Genomic DNA, 20,689 nt, shown 5'->3' on the forward strand with positions numbered 1-20,689 from the left:
TGATTTATGTTTGCTACTTGTTGCCACATAAGGGTCTAAATATCAGCAGTGTTCAGGAACCTCTACTTTTTCATAGTTAGTTTTTTTATTAATGTCCTCTCCCAATTGAAGGGTGCACTCACACAAGGAATGGTTGAACTGAACCATGCCCAATTCATGCACTGGTCTGCGCTCATGCTAGCCCTCTGAACCGGCCTCCAGTGCAGTTCAACCCTGGGCTGGTTCATTTGTGTACTGTAAGTGCTCTGAACCGCACTTGGGACTGGTTAAGTGAACCTCACCTGGGAGCTCTTGGAACATGTGGTCCCAGGCGTGGTTCACTTGTGATATGGTACAGTTTGCTGCAGTGTGAGTGCAAACCTTGCCTGAGCACAATTGTTCTGACTTGACTATAGGACCATAAACTTTATCTCCAGTGATGTATACAGCTATACCACAAGGTGTTGAATCTATATCTTGCATCGGGTCAGACAGTTTAACTCAATGAATAAACTCACATGTTGAAGAAATCAGTTGAGGAAAACCATTCGAATGTTCCATTTAATGGAGGATAATCACAGGTAGAAAAACGTTACTGTTGTAAGCCTCATGGAAAGATGCATTCAGGAAGACAGGATACAGTGGAATGATTACCAGATAGAGGCAGGGGGGAGGGGTATACAAAAGTACAGTGAGAGAAAGAGTTCAGCTTAGACAGGAGAAGACAGCTTAAAGACACAGAGCAATGTGTCAAGGTCCTACCTTTTCCCTGAGGTTTTGTTACTCCATGTGCTGGCGTCCATCTTGGATTCTGCTGTGCATGGTGGGAATCCTTTTATGCCTTCAGGTCTCTGAGGTCCATCCCCCAGAGGGGTGTGGCTGATGACATATAAGCCTGTGGCCCGCACATGCTCTTTGCACTTGTGTCTTGGTCTTCCTACAGCTCTGTGTATACGCTCGTGACTCTTCTGGTATCTGACTCGGCTTCTGATTAAGACCATTCTCTGTGTTTTCCTTCGATCTGACCTTCCGTTGCTGAACCCGGCCCGTGACCTGTGATTCTCTGTCTACTGTTCTGTACCATTTAGTCCCGTTGTTGTGGACCCAGCTTGCCTGACTACGCTATTGTCATTCTCACCAGCTACACGCCATTGGCGGCGGCCATTACCGCAGCCGGGGTGTCTTGGGGGCCGCGACCTGATTCCTGGCTGCATCAAGTCCATCCCCACCATCAGGGGCCCTGGTGAAGGGCAGCCTGGGACTTAGACTCCGCGCCCTGAGGGACTTCGGTCTGTTGGGGGTGGTTGTCGTCAGCCAGTGCGTTACCCTGCCACTAGGCCTACCTGTCCGTTCCACAGCCCCGCCCTGACATTATGATAAACAAGTGATGGTCACAGAGAAATAATAATAAATCAAATAGTGTAACACAACAACAATTCTGTCCATAGAGGACTTTGTAATGAAACAGGGATCGCTGGTTTGGTTAGCAGAGGAGTGTTCCCGGGAACACTTCCTTCCAATCCAGTGTGAGTGCAGACCAGCAAGTTAGTATGGAAGGAGGCAAATTGAACTAAGACACAGTTCAGTTCAAGTGTGAGTGCACCTTTACATCGTCACCTCTGCCAACCAAACTACAAGGATCCCTGCTTCTGTGCTTCATCATCTATGGGAAGTTTTGTGCTCAGGCACAGTTTGCACGCACACTGAAGTGAACTGTACCACACCACAAGTGAACTGTGCCAGGAACCACCTCTTCCATGTGGTCCTGGGCATGGTTTGGAACACTCACACTACACAATCAAACCTGCCCAAGTTGGGGACCCGTGCCTGAGCTCAGTTAAAACTGCTAGTTTGAATCCACCCATACTCACTGTCTGCCACAGGTGACTCCAGGAACAGGGACAATGATTGAAGCATCAGAGACAGCAAACAATACCCAACAGAGGTTCTACCCCCTCCACTCTGTTTAAAAAATATAGACTTGTATAAAAAAAATTACCATAATTGTCCTTTCCTGGCACCAATCCATGGCAGCATACATGTGATAGTGGCTCCATCTGCTTCCACCCACAGGACCAATGCATAGTTATAAAGGAATGGACTGGATGGATTTTTATGCTGTCATAGAATGGAACTAGGAATATAAAATTTTACATTTTCCTGGTGCCAACATGCCAACCTACATGTGGTAGACCAATAACTCTCTACCAGGGTGGGAAGATAAGGAAAATACAAATTTTATAAGAAAGCTCCAAATGAGAAAACATACCTTTTGTCAGGAAAGGCTTGCCCATAGTACAGGTGAAGATTCACGGTGCAAAAATATGCGCATGCACAGAACAATGATGAGTCGGGCAGATGTGCAGATACTTGGGCATAGGCGCACGCACTTGCGCATCCAGACGCGCACCTGTCACTAATGTTGGTGCCAAAAGGACTATTTAAACTAACTGCAGTAATTTCTCATTGCCATTTGGTCTTCATCCCTGCTTGTGTTTCCTGATCCTTGTGCTTGACTCCTGATACTGAATCAGCTTGTTCCTGACCTCCGCGTGTCTGCTACCTGCCCTGACCTATGGCTTGTCTTGGACTACTCTTCTGTCTCCTGCTCCTGTCTGATTGATCCTCTGCTGCTGACCTGGCCCGTGACCTGACTATGCTTCCTCCTGCCGTCTATGCCTGATCTGCCCGACTGTTACCAACCCAGATTGTCTTACCCTGCATCCTCCACATTGCTCCCCAGTGATCTCCATCCATCAGCATGGCTGCACCCGAATCCTGCTCTCTGCCTTCAGCCTGCCCTGCGGCTTCATCTGCCTACTGGCTACTGCTGGAACTCCACCTACTGGGCTGATCACAGGTACTTATACGACGCCGTGCTCCTGTGGCCACTGTCCCACTATCAGTAGCCCTTGAGCCGGAGTTGTACGGGAGGCCTGCCTCTTCACGTCAGGCTAACTATCCAGGTAGGTGACACTTGTCTTGGAAATGCAGTGCCACAGATGCATGGATCCATTCAATTCTTGGTAGGCAGGCTGAGAAAACTTCAAAAAAGGAGAGCACTTCCTAGGTAGATAGTCTTGGCTGTACTATTGTATGTGGGACTACTTAGACCCAAATTTGTACCACAAAAGATCAGTAGGGGTTCCCTGTTTTATTGGAGTCTTTAGCACTCGGTCTGCACTGCAGGGGAAGCTGAACCTGCATGGACAACCACCAAAAGGTGGCAGGTAAGTATTTCTTCTCTTCACACTGGTTGTGAGTTCTGTGAGGACAAAAAGAAAATGGGATCTTGTGTTGGCGCCAACACTTTATAGCTATACACTGGTCCTGTGAGCAGGGCTACCACCACATCTATGCTGTCATGTTGGCGCTAGGAAAAGTATTTCTGTCTGTTCTCTCACTTTCTGTTCCAGATGGCTCTGGTCACCAGAGTAAGAAGTAAAGAGAAACCTACCCAACAGGTACACAGACATCCATAAAAAACGTAGGTTCTATCCTTTCCTTGCCCTAGCTAAAATGAAACAAACAACATTTTGGGTAGAAGTCTACTTTGTATCTGTTCTCTCACATCCGTTTTTTTCCCCACCAGGGCTCAAGAAAACTGGCAACTATATAATCTATTGTCTTCAGTGACCTTTAATCCGGCTCTCCTGCCTGACACAAGAGAGGTATCAATTACTGGCTCCCTAGACTTGGCTAGCCTGCTGCAGATAATTAGACATGGCCTGGTTTATATTAAAAGGAGAGCATATGTGAGCTGGTGAGTACTGAACACTGACAAGCTATTTTGTAGTAGGCCATTTCATAGCAGATTTAATCAGCTAACACTCAGCAAAAATGATTAAATGGATCAAACAACCTACAAATGGCAGTTCTGATACTATTGATTTCATTTGACTTATTGATCATGTTGTCTTGATTTTTTAATTGACAAGCTAGTTAAAAATTGATTAAGACTTTCAGGAGGTGGTAAACACATGAACTGCGTTTTTACACCCCCCCTCCCTAACAATGCCTTGGCAGCTGGACAGGGCTGTACAAATGCTGTTTGAAAAATTATCCCCCCCCCCCAATGCAGGGGGGATGCACAGGTGTTCCATGCATCTGCATACAGGCAATCCCATTCAAGTCAATAAGGACTCAGCAGTTGCACAAACACTGCTGCTGTTCCCAGTTTGGCATCTGTGTGGGTGCAGGTACATGTTCCTGAATGCAGACAATGTGACCTTAAGAACACGCATTCACTCTCACATGGATGTCAAAATTGGGAGCGGGAGCAGCGGCCCAATTGACATTAATAGGACTGCCTGCATGTGGATGCATGGAACACCTGTACATCCCCATGCATGCAAACATGTCCCTCGCATGGGTACACCCTTGTGAATGAGTTCATAAGAGTACTTACAGTATGCAGGCCATAGACGGGTCGAAAATCGGCCGATTTTTCTTTAAAAAAACGAAAAATCGGTCGTTCAAGCGGCCGACGTTACCAGCAACGGTAAAAAAAAATCGGCCGATTTTCACCCCGTCTACAGCCGGCAAAAAGTGTCCCTGCAGAGAGCTCCGCTATTTCTTTGACAGTTCCTTGACATTTATAGTTGTTGCAACAATGTATCTATTTGTATCCATTTAGGATACAGATGTTTTTATTCGGAAACAAATAGATACATTGTTGCAACCGCTATAAATGTCAAGGAACTGTCAAAGAAATAGCGGAGCTCTCTGCAGGGACACTTTTTGCCGGACTGGAATTCCTCTTCTTCTTCATCCTCTTCTTCTTCATCCTCTTCTTCTTCTTCCTCTTCTTCTTCATCCTCTTCTTCTTCATCCTCTTCTTCTTCTTCATCCTCTTCTTCTTCTTCATCCTCTTCTTCTTCTTCCTCTTCTTTTTCATCCTCTTCTTCTTCTTCCTCTTCATCCTCTTCTTCCTCTTCTTCTTCATCCTCTTCTTCATCTTCTTCATCCTCTTCTTCATCCTCTTCTTCCTGTTCCTCTTCTTCTTCATTCCTCTTCTTCATTCTCTTCTTCAGCTTCTTCTTCAGCTTCTTCATCATCTTCCTCTTCTTCTTCATCCTCTTATTCTTCATCATCCTCTTCTTCTTCATCCTCTTCTTCATCCTCTTCTTCTTCATCATCCTCTTCTTCTTCTTCCTCTTCTTCTTCATCCTCTTCTTCATCCTCTTCTTCCTCTTCTTCTTCTTCTTCTTCCTCTTCTCCTTCTTCATCCTCTTCTTCTCCATCCTCTTCTTTTTCTTCTTCATCCTTTTCTTCTCTTCCCCTTCTCCTTCTTCCTCTTCTTCTTCATCCTCTTCTTCATCCTCTTCCTCTTCTTCTTCTTCTTCATCCTCTTCTTTTTTCTTCTTCTTTTTGTCTTCCTCTTGCAGGTCACTGCTCATGCGCAGATTTTTTTATCGGTAAAAGATCGGCCGATTTGCCCATCATTGCCGCGAAAATCGGCCGATCGGCAAAATCGGTCGATTTTTTCCAACTTTACCGATAAAAAAAAATCTGCCAAAATACAGAAAAACGGCCAAACGTTTAGCCCACTAACGATCCGAAAATCGGCCGATTTTATTTTCGGCCGAAAAATCGGCCGATTTTCGACCCATCTATGGCCTGCATTACAGGTGTAGTATTTGTTTGTCTGCTGAATCTGCACAGTAATCTCTGGACTGCCTGTATTTAAAATCATGGGGCTACCACGCCAAGTGTTTTATGAATACTTACAAATCCACCACTATGCCCAGTGTATTACTCCATCATTGCAGTTCTCCACTTTGACCCCTTTTGAGTAAGCTATCCTGGCAGGCCCTCTAAAAAGAAGTTAATATCTGACATTTAAAAAACATTGAATGCCTATCACATGCAGACTGGAGTAAAACACTCATACATGCTCAAATGGGAAAAGGCCTTAGGTGAAGAACTTTCCCTAGAGTCATGGCAGACCGTCTGGTCTCAGGCAGCCAAGAGCTCTCTTTGTTCTCTTTATAACTAAAATTCATGTAAAATACTCTGATTCTTGTACCCGACGCTGGCCGTTCTCCATGCTATCTATACTGCTAGTACAGATCGCTGTTGGGGGTGCCATCAGGATAAAGGTACACTTTATCATAGCTATTAGTTACATAGTTAGTCTAGCTGAAAAAAGACAAAAGTCCATGCCGTTCAACCATTACAAAAAAAATAAAAAATTATAATCCTATACCCACAGTTGTTCCAGAGGAAGGCAAAAAAAACCAGCAAAGCATGATCCAATCTGCCCCTGCAGGGAAAATAATTCTTTCCTGATCCCCCGAAAGGCAATCAGATATTCCGTGGATCAACTTTACCTATAAATGTTAGTATCCAGTTATATTCTGTGTATCTGAGAAAGAAATCAGGCCTTTTTTAAAACAATTAGAATTGCTCAAGAATTAAATCTCTGTCTCTGGAAGAAGCTTCCAGGGTTTAGGACGGGTGATTCAAAACTGCCAACCTGAATATTTATCAGGTTCCAGCCAATCCCTGGAGAAGAGTTTCCAGTAGGGGGCTGAAGTGGTGATTATCATTTAGAGACCCTGGACAGCTGGGTTCCTTCTCCCCAAGAGGGTTGCAGGGCTGTTGCCCTCAGGCTGCCTACAGCATGAACAGCTGCTGTTGAGGACTCAGGAGCGCCAGAACTGGACTTTGAAGGTGATTGAAGAACCTTTGTGCATGTGTGGGGGTGGGGGCTCAAAAACATTTTTTGTGGGGGATTTTATGTGCTTGGGTGTAACTTTTTCAAACATTTTTAATACATAGCAGGGGTGCGTGGAAGCAATCGGGCGGCAGTGCAGCGCAGCCGCCCGAATGCTTCCATCTGACAGACAGGAGTCTGCTTGTCAGATGTACATACAGTCCCAGGGACTGTATCAACCGGGAGTGTGTGTAATGCCATATGGACCTGACAACAAAAGGGTTAAAAACAGAACGTAAATGCATGAAAAATTTATTCCTAATGAAACACTTCTCACCAATGTGCTGTGGGTGCTTTTCTGGGGTATGTTTAAAAAGAGCACCTCCCAAAAGGGTTAAAAACAGAACGTAAATGCATGAAAAATTTATTCCTAATGAAACACTTCTCACCAATGTGCTGTGGGTGCTTTTCTGGGGTATGTTTAAAAAGAGCACCTCCCAAAAGGGTTAAAAACAGAACGTAAATGCATGAAAAATTTATTCCTAATGAAACACTTCTCACCAATGTGCTGTGGGTGCTTTTCTGGGGTATGTTTAAAAAGAGCACCTCCCAATTGAAATTAATGGAAAATGCATTCATAGTTACTTTTTTGGTGCACTGTTTTAGTCACATGTCCATGTTTTCCAGGTGCATGATTGGAGTCAGGCAACCAGAAAACACACCAAAAATACATCAAAAACACTCCAAAAAATGCATCAAAAACAAATATGCATTTTTACTGTCCTTTATCAATGAAGCAACGTGAAAAAGCCCTTCCTGTCATTGTCTTTCTTTTCATCATAGCTGCATGCAGAACACCTGATTGGCTCCGAAATGCTGCCCTTCCCTCTCACAGTCTGATATTAGTTTGATACTAATATCAAGCTTAGGCATTTACATTGGTTGAATAAAAAAATATTTGATTATTTGTAAATGAAAAAGTAATGTCAAAAGGTGTTTCTTCCATATCTGCCTGGAGTTCAGCTTTAAAATTCTAATTGGCTGGATGACATTCCACTTTAAAGAAATAATGAAACACACTAGATAATTAAGAAGGAGACTTCCGCTCTTTCTTTCCTAGTGAAGGATTCTATTATTATATAGTTGATATTCCAGTTACACTGCCGATACATTTTTTAGATTTTATATGACACAAAGTGGAGTGTTGTATTTGTCATGGATTTTATCATTTAGAAGAAATGTAACGTAGCTGTAAACCTAATCACTAAAATCTCATATAAGCTTCAACATGTTAAAGTAATTAGTCATTTTCAATATTTGTAAGCAGCGTTAATTACAGGTAAACTATGTGTATATATGCATATACAGTGCCTTGAAAAAGTATTCATACCCCTTGAAATTGTCCACATTTTATCATGTTACAACCAAAAACGTAAATGTATTTTAATGGGATTATGATAGACCAACACAAAGTGGCACATAATTGTGAAGTGGAAGGAAAATGATCAATGTTTTTCAAATTTTTTTATAAATAAATATCTGAAAAGTGTGGCGTGCATTTGTATTTAGCCCCTTTTACTCTGTTACCCCTAACTAAATTCTGGTGGAACCAATTGCCTTCAGAAGTCACCCCATTAGTAGATAGAGACCACCTGTGTGTAATTTAAAAGTTATGCAGAGACACATCCCACTACTCTGAGGAGATTCAGACAGCACAAGAGTTTACCACCCACCCGCCTGTTGTGAGTTTCATCACAGCTTTATTGGCCGTTTTACCTTGCCAGTGATTGATAGTGTTTTATGGGCTATGCCCTCAAGTTTAATTCTGGGGTCAATATAATGCCTGTCTGGCACTGATGGTGAAGACAGGCCTCTTAGACTATCTATGTTTTTCTTATGGATGCTCATGGTATGACCATGACTGGCATTGGTATATGGTTTCTTTGAGAATTGTTACATTTTGGAAAGATAAACAAAGCTGCGGCCTTGCCCTAGTTCCAACTTAATCAGCCTCTGTGTCTTTTTGAGGGTGGCAAGGTTTTTTTTGTTACATTAGTGGTCAAAATGCATCTAGGCTTCTCAGTAGTCTTGGCATGGTTTAGATCAGGGGTCTCCAAACTTTTTAAACAAAGAGCCAGTTTACTGTCCTTAAGACTTTAGAAGGGCCGAACTTTAGAAAATGTCCCAGCATCAGTTGTTGGTGTCATTGGTAGGAATAGTGCCCATCATTGGTATGATTGGGAGGAAGAGGTCCACAGTGTTGATGTAATTGGGAGGAATTGAGCCCGAATTGAGGCCTCTTAGACTATCTATGTTTTTCTTATGGATGCTCATGGTATGACCATGACTGGCATTGGTATATGGTTTCTTTGAGAATTGTTACATTTTGGAAAGATAAATAAAGCTGCGGCCTTGCCCTAGTTCCAACTTAATCAGCCTCTGTGTCTTCTTGAGGGTGGCAAGGTTTTTTTGTTACATTAGTGGTCAAAATGCATCTAGGCTTCTCAGTAGTCTTGGCATGGTTTAGATCAGGGGTCTCCAAACTTTTTAAACAAAGAGCCAGTTTACTGTCCTTAAGACTTTAGAAGGGCCGAACTTTAGAAAATGTCCCAGCATCAGTTGTTGGTGTCATTGGTAGGAATAGTCCCCATCATTGGTATGATTGGGAGGAAGAGGTCCACATTGTTGATGTAATTGGGAGGAATTGAGCCCGATCGTTGATGTAATTGGGAGGAATTGTGCCCCATCGTTGATGTAATTGGGAGGAATTGTGCCCCATCGTTGATGTAAATAGGAGGAATTGTGCCCTATTGTTGATGTAATTGGGGGGAATTTTGCCCCATCATTAGTGTAATTGGGAGGAACTGTGCCCGAGCACTGGCTTTATTGGGAAGAATTGTGCCCCAGCATTGGTATCATTGGGCCCCATTGTTGGTGTCTTTGGGAGGAACTGTGCCCCATTGTTGGTATCATTGGGAGGAACTGTGCCCCATTGTTGGTGTCTATGGGAGGAACTGTGCCTCATTATTAATATCATTGGGAGGATTTGTGCGCCATCATTGGAGTCATTGGTAGAAATTGTGCCCCATCATTAGTGCCATTGGGCCCCATTATTGGTGTCATTGGGGGGAACTGTGCCTCATCGGTGGTGTCATTGGCAGGAACTGTACCCCATTTTTGGTGTCATTGGGAGGAACTATGGCCCATCATTGGTGTCATTGGGAGGAATTGTGCCCCATTTTGGTGTCGGTAAATGAAATAGTGCCCCGAGGGGCGGATAAAAGCAAGCAAAGGGCTGCATCTGGCCCCCGGGCTGCAGTTTGGAGACCACTGTTTTAGATCAAAGCATATTCACATGATAGAATGGCCCAGTCAAAGTCCAGACCTAAATCCAATTGAGAATCTGTGGCAAGACTTGAAAATTGCTGTTCACAGGCGCTCTCCATTCAATCTGACAACTTGAGCTATTTTGCAAAGAAGAATGATCAAAAATGTCACTCTCTAGATGTGCAAAGCTGGGAGAGACATCCCCAAAAAGACATGCAGATGTAATTGCAGCGAAAGGTGGTTCTACAAAGTATTGACTCGGGAGGCTGAATACAAATACACTCCACACTTTTCAGATATCTATTCGTGAAACATTTTGAAAATCATTGATCATTTTCCTTCCACTTCATCATTATGTGCCACTTTGTGTTGGTCTATCACATAAAATCCCAATAAAAGACATTTACGTTTTTGATTGTAACATGACAAAATGTGGAAAATTTCAAGGGATATGAATACTTTTTCAAGGCACTGTACATACTGTATATTATAGCTATACTATGGGGTTGATTTACTAAAACTGGAGAGTGCAAAATCAGGTGCAGCTGCGCATGGTAGCCAATCAGCTTCTAACATCAGCTCGTTCATTCACACCAATACGTTTTTTAGTGCTTTTTGCAGAAACGCATTACAGTCCATTTAACATGGTCATGTTCATATCTATGCTTTTTTGAGCTGCTTCATTTTTGGACTCTCATTAAAACACTTCCAGCCCACCTACATTCAGAACTTATAAATGCAATTCCGGATCATCCAGAAATCGGGGACTTCTACATGCTGCCCAAAATCCACAAGCCAGGAAATCCAGGCAGACCCATCATAATAGGTATGAATACACTCACCGAACAAATCTCAGGCTTTGTAGAAAAATTTTTAAAACCATTAGTCAAGAATACTGCTAGCTACCTGCAAGACACAACTGACATTCTGAACAAGATCAACAACATACAGCAATTACCATCTAATACACTTCTAGTGACTATGGATGTAGTATCCCTGTATAGTAATATCCCTCACAAGGATGGATTAGCTGCATGTCACAGATCCTTATCATCCTCACCAAACCACAAATACACTGCTGAGGATGTTACACAGCTCATTGAATTCATACTTACACACAACTACTTTGCCTTCAATAAAGACATCTATCTTCAATGTATAGGTACTGCGATGGGAAGTAAAATGGCACCCCAATATGCCAATTTATTTATGGCTGACCTGGAGGAAAAATTCCTGAACAGCATGGAACAAAAACCATACAGATACTATCGCTATATTGATGATATTTTCATCATATGGACAGAAGGTGAAGAAAACCTAAAACAATTTTACTCATTGATCAACACTTTTCACCCATCAATCAAACTAAAAATGGAATACTCAAACACACTCGTCAATTTCCTAGACACTACAGTATACATCAGGGATGATAAGCTTCACACCTCAATATACAGGAAACCCACTGACAGATGCAACTACCTCCACAGTTCCAGCTTCCACCCCCAACACACGAAACGTGCCATCATACACAGTCAGGCCATTAGATACCACCGAATATGTTCTGACCCAAGAGACAGAGATAAACATCTCAGGACACTAGCAGACTCCTTCCATAAGAAAGGTTACAAGGACAAAACTATCAACACCAGCATAAACACAGCCTTTTTATATCCAGTATTATTATGCAGTGTTTTTATATTCAGTATTATTATGCAGTGTTTTTATATTCAGTATTGTTTTATCCAGTATTATTATGCAGTGTTTTTATATCCAGTATTATTATGCAGTGTTTTTATATTCAGTATTATTATGCAGTGTTTTTATATTCAGTATTATTATGCAGTGTTTTTATATTCAGTATTGTTTTATCCAGTATTATTATGCAGTGTTTTTATATTCAGTATTATTCTATTCAGTATTATTATGCAGTGTTTTTATATTCAGTATTATTATGCAGTGTTTTTATATTCAGTATTGTTTTATCCAGTATTATTATGCAGTGTTTTTATATTCAGTATTATTCTATTCAGTATTATTATGCAGTGTTTTTATATTCAGTATTATTATGCAGTGTTTTTATATTCAGTATTGTTTTATCCAGTATTATTATGCAGTGTTTTTATATCTAGTATTATTATGCAGTGTTTTTATATTCAGTATTATGCTATCCAGTATTATTATTATTATTATCCACCACTGCTCTGACCTCCACTTCCACCCCACCCTACATTCCTCATACTGAAGCCCCCCCAACACTCCGCACCTTTGACCTTACTACCATCGAGGAAGTTTTCAAGATCCTCTCTGATGCCCGCCTCACCACCTGCCCCCTCGACCCTATCCCCTCACAACTCCTATGACCTTCCTCCCCCTCCATCCTATGCTCCCTCACCCACATCTTTAATCTCTCCCTCTCCTCCAGCACTTTCCCCTCCCCTCTGAAACATGCACACATCACCCCCATACTTAAAAAGCCCTCCCTGGACCCCAATGACCCGAACAACCTCAGACCCATCTCCCTGCTTCCATTTACATCTAAACTCCTTGAGCACCTAGTCTACACCCGCCTAAGCTCTCACCTCAACGACAACAACCTCCTCGATCCCCTACAGTCCGGCTTCCGTCCCCTACACTCCACCGAAACTGCCTTACTCAAACTCTCCAACGACCTGCTAACCGCCAAAGCTAATGGCCACTATTCAGTGCTCCTACTCCTTGACCTCTCTGCGGCCTTCGACACAGTCGACCACCCCCTTCTCAAAAAACTACACTCCCTCGGCCTCAGAGATTCTGCTCTCTCCTGGCTCTCATCCTACCTGTCACAACGCTCTTTCAGCGTTACCTATAATGCTACCACCTCCCCCTCACTCCCCCTCTCTGTTGGGGTCCCTCAAGGCTCTGTCCTCGGGCCCCTTCTCTTCTCCATCTACACCTCCTCCCTTGGCCAACTCATACACTCTCACGGCTTCAACTACCACCTCTATGCCAACGACACACAAATCTATCTCTCAACCCCCCACCTCACCCCCTCAGTCTCCGCCCGAATCACAAACCTACTGAGCGACATATCAGACTGGATGTTGCTCCACTTCCTTAAACTGAACCTCTCCAAAACCGAGTTTCTTGTCTTCCCCCCCAGCCCGGACACCACCCCCCATTGACTTCTCCATCACATCCAACAATGCCACCATCAAACCCGCCCCGCAGGCCAGAGTACTGGGTGTCATTCTGGACTCCAACCTATCCTTCCAGCCCCAAGTCCAATCTTTAACAAGCTCGTGCAGACTCCACCTCCGCAACATCGCCAAAATCCACACGTTCCTAACCCCAGAAACTACTAAACAGCTCATCCACTCCCTCATCATATCACGACTCAACTACTGTAACTCCCTCCTCACTGGCCTGCCTCGCCGCTGGCTATCCCCGCTTCAGTCGATCCTGAATACGGCTGCCAGACTCATTCACCTTTCCAACCGCTCCATCTCCGTCACCCCCCTCTGCCAATCCCTCCACTGGCTTCCGATTGCGCAACGGATCAAATTCAAAATCCTAACACTGACGTACAAAGCTGTCCACCATACTGCCCGAACTACATCTCTGACCTAATATCCAAGTACCGCCCAGCAGGCACACTCCGCTCCTCACAAGACCTCCTTCTCTCTAGTTATCTGGTCTTCTCCTCCCATGCCCGCCTCCATGACTTCTCCAGGGTGTCACCCATCCTCTGGAACTCCCTGCCCCAACCCATCAGATTATCACCTACTCTCCTCTCCTTTAGGCGCACCCTGAAAACCCATCTCTTCAGGGAAGCCTACCCCACCCCCTGCTAACCTGCCAACCTCCTCCACTCTTCCTACCACTCTATCCCCCACAGCTATCTCCTCCTGTACCACTATCCCCTCCCTCCTAGATTGTAAGCTCCAAGGAGCAGGGCCCTCAATCCCCTCATGTTTTGCATTGTATTGGTATTGTTCTGTCACATGTTCTGTCCCCCTTTGTAATGTACAGCGCTGAGCGAACCATTGGCGCTTTATAAATACTGTATAATAATATTAATAATAATTATGCAGTGTTTTTATATCCAGTATTATTATGCAGTGTTTTTATATTCAGTATTATTCTATCCAGTATTATTATGCAGTGTTTTTAGATTCAGTATTATTCTATCCAGTATTATTATGCAGTGTTTTTATATTCAGTATTATTCTATCCAGTATTATTATGCAGTGTTTTTATATTCAGTATTATTCTATCCAGTATTATTATGCAGTGTTTTTATATTCAGTATTATTGTATCCAGTATTATTATGCAGTGTTTTTATAGTCAGTATTATTATGCAGTGTTTTTATATTCAATATTATTATGCAGTGTTTTTATATTCAGTATTATTATTTTTTTATATTCAGTATTATTATACAGTGTTTTTATATTCAGTATTATTATACAGTGTTTTTATATCCAGTATTATTGTATCCAGTATTATTATGCAGTGTTTTTATATTCAATATTATTATTCAGTGTTTTTATATTCAGTATTATTATTTTTTTATATTCAGATTATGCAGAGTTTTTATATTCAGTATTATTATGCAGTGTTTTTATATCCAATATTATTGTATCCAGTATTATTATGCAGTGTTTTTATATTCAATATTATTATTCAGTGTTTTTATATTCAGTATTATTATTTTTTTATATTCAGATTATGCAGAGTTTTTATATTCAGTATTATTATGCAGTGTTTTTATATCCAGTATTATTGTATCCAGTATTATTGTATCCAGTATTATTATGCAATGTTTTTATATTCAGTATTATTATGCAGTGTTTTTATATCCAGTATTATTGTATCCAGTATTATTATGCAGTGTTTTCATATCCAGTATTATTGTGTCCAGTATTATTATGCAGTGTTTTTATATCCAGTATTATTGTATCCAGTATTATTATGCAGTGTTTTTATATCCAGTATTATTGTATCCAGTATTATTATGCAGTGTTTTTATATCCAGTATTATCGTATCCAGTATTATTATGCAGTGTTTTTATATCCAGTATTATCGTATCCAGTATTATTATGCAGTGTTTTTATATCCAGTGTTATTGTGTCCAGTATTATTATGCAGTGTTTTTATATTCCGTATTATTATTTTATTCAATATTACTATTATTTGTAGTATTACTATATTGAATATTATTATTATACTCAGTATAGGCATTTCAGGGACACCCTCCAGGAATCCAGCGGGGATCCCCCCGCCCCCCTCTGGGTGACGTACCCTCCCATCGCCGTCTGACAGACATGCCTCAGAGATGAGACAAGTTTGGCTATCACGTGGGCCTGTTCTCGGTCACGTGAGCCCTCTCGGGTCGGCCCTCGCTTCCTTTACGGCTGCCGCAAAGCTTTGCTGTTTCCAGCTATCGGAAGTGGGTGAGTTCGGCTGATCTGTTTACTCTTTTTGTTTTGTTTGTAATTTGTATTTGCACAGAGCGGAGTCGGGGATGATCGGTGTGCTCTCCCAGCTGGCCGTGCCTCGTACTCCGCCCCATGTAGATGTGACTGTAATCCGTCCTCTAGTACTGTGTATGGGGGGTGAGGGGAGCTCTGATCTAGGAGGGATGATCACACATAGCACAGGGTATTAATAGTTGGAGGATTGTGTCCGTCCATGTCACCCTCCCGATGGCCAAGGTAAGGCTTTATTTAAAGGGACACTAAATGCTATCCCTATTCTCCAAGATGTATCCATACACTACACAATTATTATTGTACAGGATTTATATAGCGCCAACAGTTTGTGCAGCGCTTTACAATATACAGGGGGACAGTACAATTACAATACAGTTCAATACAGAAGAAACAGGAGGACCCATGGAGCTTACAATCTAAAGGCCCTGTGTCTTATAAGTTTAGCTGTGCGGCTGAGCTGCGTTTTTAGCACCCCCCCCCTTAGGTCCCATTCACAACTGGTAAAATGTGATGCCATTTGTGGCTTTAAAATTTTGTGGTTTTGCTAAAATTTGGCACAACACATGATGCATTTTTCCATGTGTTTTCATCCCTGATCAGCTGGGAAAAGATATAAACATGTGACTAAAAAAAGTATTTACCACTTGCTCTCGAGAGGATTTACCCCCCTTCCTGACCAGGCCATTTTTTTGCGTTCCGGTCCCACGTTACTTTAAATTACAATTACGCGGTCATGCAACGCTGCACCCAAATTAAATTTGTGCCCCTTTTTTTTTCCTCCATAAATTGAGCTTTCTTTTGGTGGTATTGATCGCCTGTGCTTTTTTTTTTTTTTTTTTTGCACTATAAAAAAATAAAAGCGACAATTTTGAGAAATATAAACAATATTTTTTTACTTTTTGCTATTAAACATGTCCAGTAAAATTAAAAAAATCAAATTTTGTCATAAATTTAGAGCAAAATATATTGTGCTACATGTCTTCGCTAAAAAAAAATCCCAATATGTGTAAATGAATTGGTTTACATGAAAGTTACAGCGTTTACAAATGGCGGTGTGTGTGTGTATATATGTGTATGTGTGTGTGTGTCTATATATATATATATATATATATATATATATATATTCTGTTTTTTGTTTTTTTTACATATACTAGTATTGGCGGCTATCAGCTACTTATAGCGGGACTGTGGTGGGCATTCTGACGTGGGCAGGAACTGACTTGGTGTCACTGACATTCCCCGTGACACCAATACAGTGATCGGTGCTAAAAAAACGCACTGACACTGTACTAATGGCAAAGCTCGGCTATCACTGTGTGCCGCTGAGTAATCACCATCTGAGACCCGGTGATTGACAGCCGAGGCCACGAATAGTGGGTCAAGTAGAGTGCACCACTACCTGGAAATGCAAAATCGTGTGTGTGTGTGTATATATATATATATATATATATGATTTTGCGCACCCCTGCTGCCCTGTAGAAGTATATCTGCTATAGGGCGGCAGGAAAACGGTTAATCACTTTCAATTCTAAGGCCTCATGTACAATGGTGCTCCTAAACGTGAGTTTAGGAGCTTTTGGCATTTTTTTGCTAAAACCTTTGAACTCAACTCAGTTAAAGCCTATGTGTCCATGTACACATTGGCTTTTACCAGAGTTTAGGGACAGTTAAACGTTCCTCTTCTGAGCACAGAATAATCTCATTCAGGAGAGGAACATTTTGGCAAAAAACAGCTAAACGCGTCAAAAATGCAGGTAAACATAACTAAACATTAGCCACGTTTACCACTTGGGCGTTTATCCATGTCAATGGAAAATACTTTTGCCAATCAAATTAATAAATGTCCAAGCGCTAAACGCGGTACTGCATTTACACGCATTTTTTGCCACGTTTAGCATTTTTCTGCTGCCAGGAGAGTTTGACTAGGTGAGTTCATGTGTACATCAGGCCTAACACTTCTCACATGTTAAAATCAGCATCTTTTTTTCCTGGAAAAATACTCAGAACCCCTAAGCATTCTCTGTTTTTTTTGAAAGCAGAGACATTGGAGAATAAAATGGTGGTTACAAATTTTTCTTATTTTCTTTTCTTATACAATATTTGCAAAGCCATTTTTAAAACACAATTTTTTTATTAGGAAAAATCCACTTTAGCTACTTGCCTACCGGGCACTTATACCCTCTTCCTGCCCAGGCCAATTTTTAGCTTTCAGTGCTGTCGCACCATGAATGACAATTGTGCGGTCATGCAGCACTGTACCCATATGAAATTTTTATCATTTTTTTCACACAAATAGAGATTTCTTTTGGTGGTATTTAATTGCCGCTGGGGGTTTTATTTTTTGCGCTATAAACAAAAAAAGCAAAAAATTTGAAGAGTTTTTCTTTGTTTCTATTATAAAATTTTGCAAACAGGTAATTTTTCTCCACTGATGTGCATTGATGAGGCTGCGCTGATAGGCAGCATTGGTGAGGTGGCACGGATAGGTGGCACTGATGGGTACAAGTGGGTTGCACTGCTGGGTGGCACAGGTGGGCGGCACTGCTGGGCACTGATCATCAGTGCCAATCACTTCTCTGACAGTACTGCTGATAACCAGCAACTTTCCGCACACTGACAGCGTGAGGAAAGTGCAGCCGATAACTGGCAACTGTGTTTACCCGGTGATCTGCTGTGTCATTGGACACAGCTGCTCATGTGGTAAAAGGCTGCCATAATTGGCCGTTTACCATATCCCATGATCGGCTGTAATCAGGGCACAGCGTTCACAGATGGCGCGTTCTGGAATGACACCCATGGATGTCTTTACTGGTTACCAGTTTGGAGTTACACCGGAGCTCTGGTGATAGAATTATTGCTCTTGCTCTGACATTTGTGGCAATACCTCACGTGTGTTGTGCAATCGCCGTTTACATATGTGTACATGACCACAGGGGAATGGGGGCACTTTAAATTTTTTTTTTTTTTTGGTCGTATTGTTCAGTTTATTTTCAACTTTGTTTTTACACTGTCTCTTTAATTTTTTTGATCAACTTTATTACTATCACAAGGACTGAACAAACTATGTACCCAGTGATAGCATGGGTAGTGACAGGTCTTGTTTACTGAGAGATCTGAGGGTCTATTAGACCCCAGATCTCTCCTTCTTTCAAGAGCATCTGATCAAACCGGAATTGGTTTGATCAGATGCTTTACAAGCTGGTAACTGTTTGTGAACATCAGACTGTAATTGGAAGTGAAGAAATCCTCATCGCTTCCAATTTCTTACACCACAGAAGGGAGGGGGGTACAGATCTACCTTCCTCCCCACTAAGTTAATCAGGGCACCAAGTGGTAGCAATTCCAGGCTCCCCGATTGTACAGGAGAGCCCGCTAAAGACAGTGTGGGGGGCTCTATTCCCCTCCCTGTAGAAGTGATTGAGTGGCTGTAGAGCCACTCCGTTCACTTCTGCATTAAAGCCCATCATGAGCTGAAAATTTTGGTATCGGGTCCACAGCTGCAGCCATGATCCCGGTATAGACACTTTAACCTGAGGACATAACTGTACTTCCTAAGGGTGTAAAATGTTTTTTTACAATTTGCGGTGTGTTTTTGGTGCGCTTCCACCAATGAAAGGTGAGGGAGGTTTTTTGCTACGTATTTACAACAGTTCACAAAAGATGCAGCAAGAAGGACTTTTAACCACTTGACCTCCGGAAGGCCTTTTCTCCTTCATGACCAGAAAATATTTTGCTATTCAACACTGTGCTACTTTTATTGGCAATTGCGCGATCATACAGTACTTCACACAAATTAAATTATCATTTTTTCACACAGCTAGAGCTTTCTTTTGGTGGCATTTGATCACCACTGTTTTTTTTTTATTTTTTTATATTTAATAAAAAATATTATGAAAAAATACCAAAAATTAAAAAAAATATGTTTTTCTTAGTTTCTGTTTTAAAATAAAACAAACAATCTTCATAAATTTAGGCCAAACTTTATTCTGCTCTATTTCTTTGGTAAAAATAACCCAAATAAGTGTATATAATTTTTGTCTGTGTGAAAGTTAGAGAGTTCACAAACTATGGTATATATTTATTTGAAAATCGATTAGTCCTGATGTACTGATAGTCTATCTAATTTTTTGAGGGTCAGAAATGCTTGGACAGTACAAATACCCCCCTTATATCCCTTTTTTGAAATTAGACAATCCAAGATATTTAGTAAGAGGCATGGTGAGATTTTTTTTTTTTCTTTGGACATACTGCCAGCAGTGCAGTACAGCGATACAGGGATACTGACTGGTATGTAAAAAAAAAATAAATATAAGAAAAATGTATACCTTTTTTTTTTTTTACTTTTTTTCTTTAGCACTTTTATTAATTTTTTTTTTTTTACATACTTTCATCAGAGTAGTTCAGTGTTACCATAGTGACATTGTACTAATCTGGGGGTGGGGAGGGGTATTCTGGGATTTAATTTTTTACATTATTATTGCTTAAAGCAGGTATGATCACTGTTGTAAACAATAGTTTTAACTGCCATGAATGGCTTCTCATTTATTACAGCTTGCTTACTGTTGAAATGCTGTGATTGGTTACAGCTAATCACATGGCACAGAGTGCCAATTACCATGTGATAGCTGTGGGCCAATCGCAGCATCACAACAGTAAGCAAGCTAAGAAAACCATTCATAACAGTTTGCTGGATCCTCATCAGCGCGGCCCCATTGGTGTCTCATCCGTACCCTCATCAGCGCTGCCTCACCAGTGGCCCCTCATCAACACAGCCTCATCAGTGTCCCTGCAAATCATGGCATGCACGACCGCACAGATATGAACCAGGGTTTAAAGTGTGACAGCGCTGAAAGGTGAAAATTGGCCTGGGCGAAGGGGAGGAAGGGGGCGAAAGTAACAAGTAGGCAAGTGGTTAAAAAAAAATGGCTACCACAAATCTCCCCCTATATAACTCTTCCTAACACAAATCCACCCTCCTGGTACAAATCCACCCCCCTCCCTCCAAAGCACCCCATCTAGCACAACTTCCCAAATTCCCACTGTGCCTGGGGCAGCTGTCCCTCCTGCTCTCCCTTTGTCCTGGCCCTGGTGCAGATTCTCAGACTTGCCCCTGAAAGTCTTGTGGGGAAAGGCATGTGGCCTTAAGGCTAGGTTCTCTCCCTCTAATAAGGTCTGCACGTGTTTGAGCCCCACCTAGTAGTTGGGTGGATCTTGCCTTGTCAGGTCCCCTGAAAAATGGGGGTCCACCAGATTT

At 41.8% G+C, this 20,689-nt stretch overlaps 1 protein-coding gene across 1 annotated transcript in view; it reads left to right on the forward strand.

The window, feature by feature from the left end:
- Positions 1–15,251: 15,251 nt before the first annotated feature.
- The window catches only part of GOLGA7 (golgin A7), a 40,956-nt gene continuing 35,518 nt past the window's right edge, over positions 15,252–20,689 (forward strand). Inside the window, exon 1 of the mRNA XM_089692476.1 lies at positions 15,252–15,396. The gene's annotated coding sequence lies outside the window, so the exon portion shown is untranslated. The remainder of the gene's footprint in view (positions 15,397–20,689) is intronic.

This window comes from Staurois parvus, unplaced genomic scaffold, assembly GCF_062004578.1.
Source record: "Staurois parvus isolate SC_StPar_1 unplaced genomic scaffold, SC_StPar_1.0 ptg000586l, whole genome shotgun sequence".
Classification (NCBI taxonomy): domain Eukaryota; kingdom Metazoa; phylum Chordata; class Amphibia; order Anura; family Ranidae; genus Staurois; species Staurois parvus.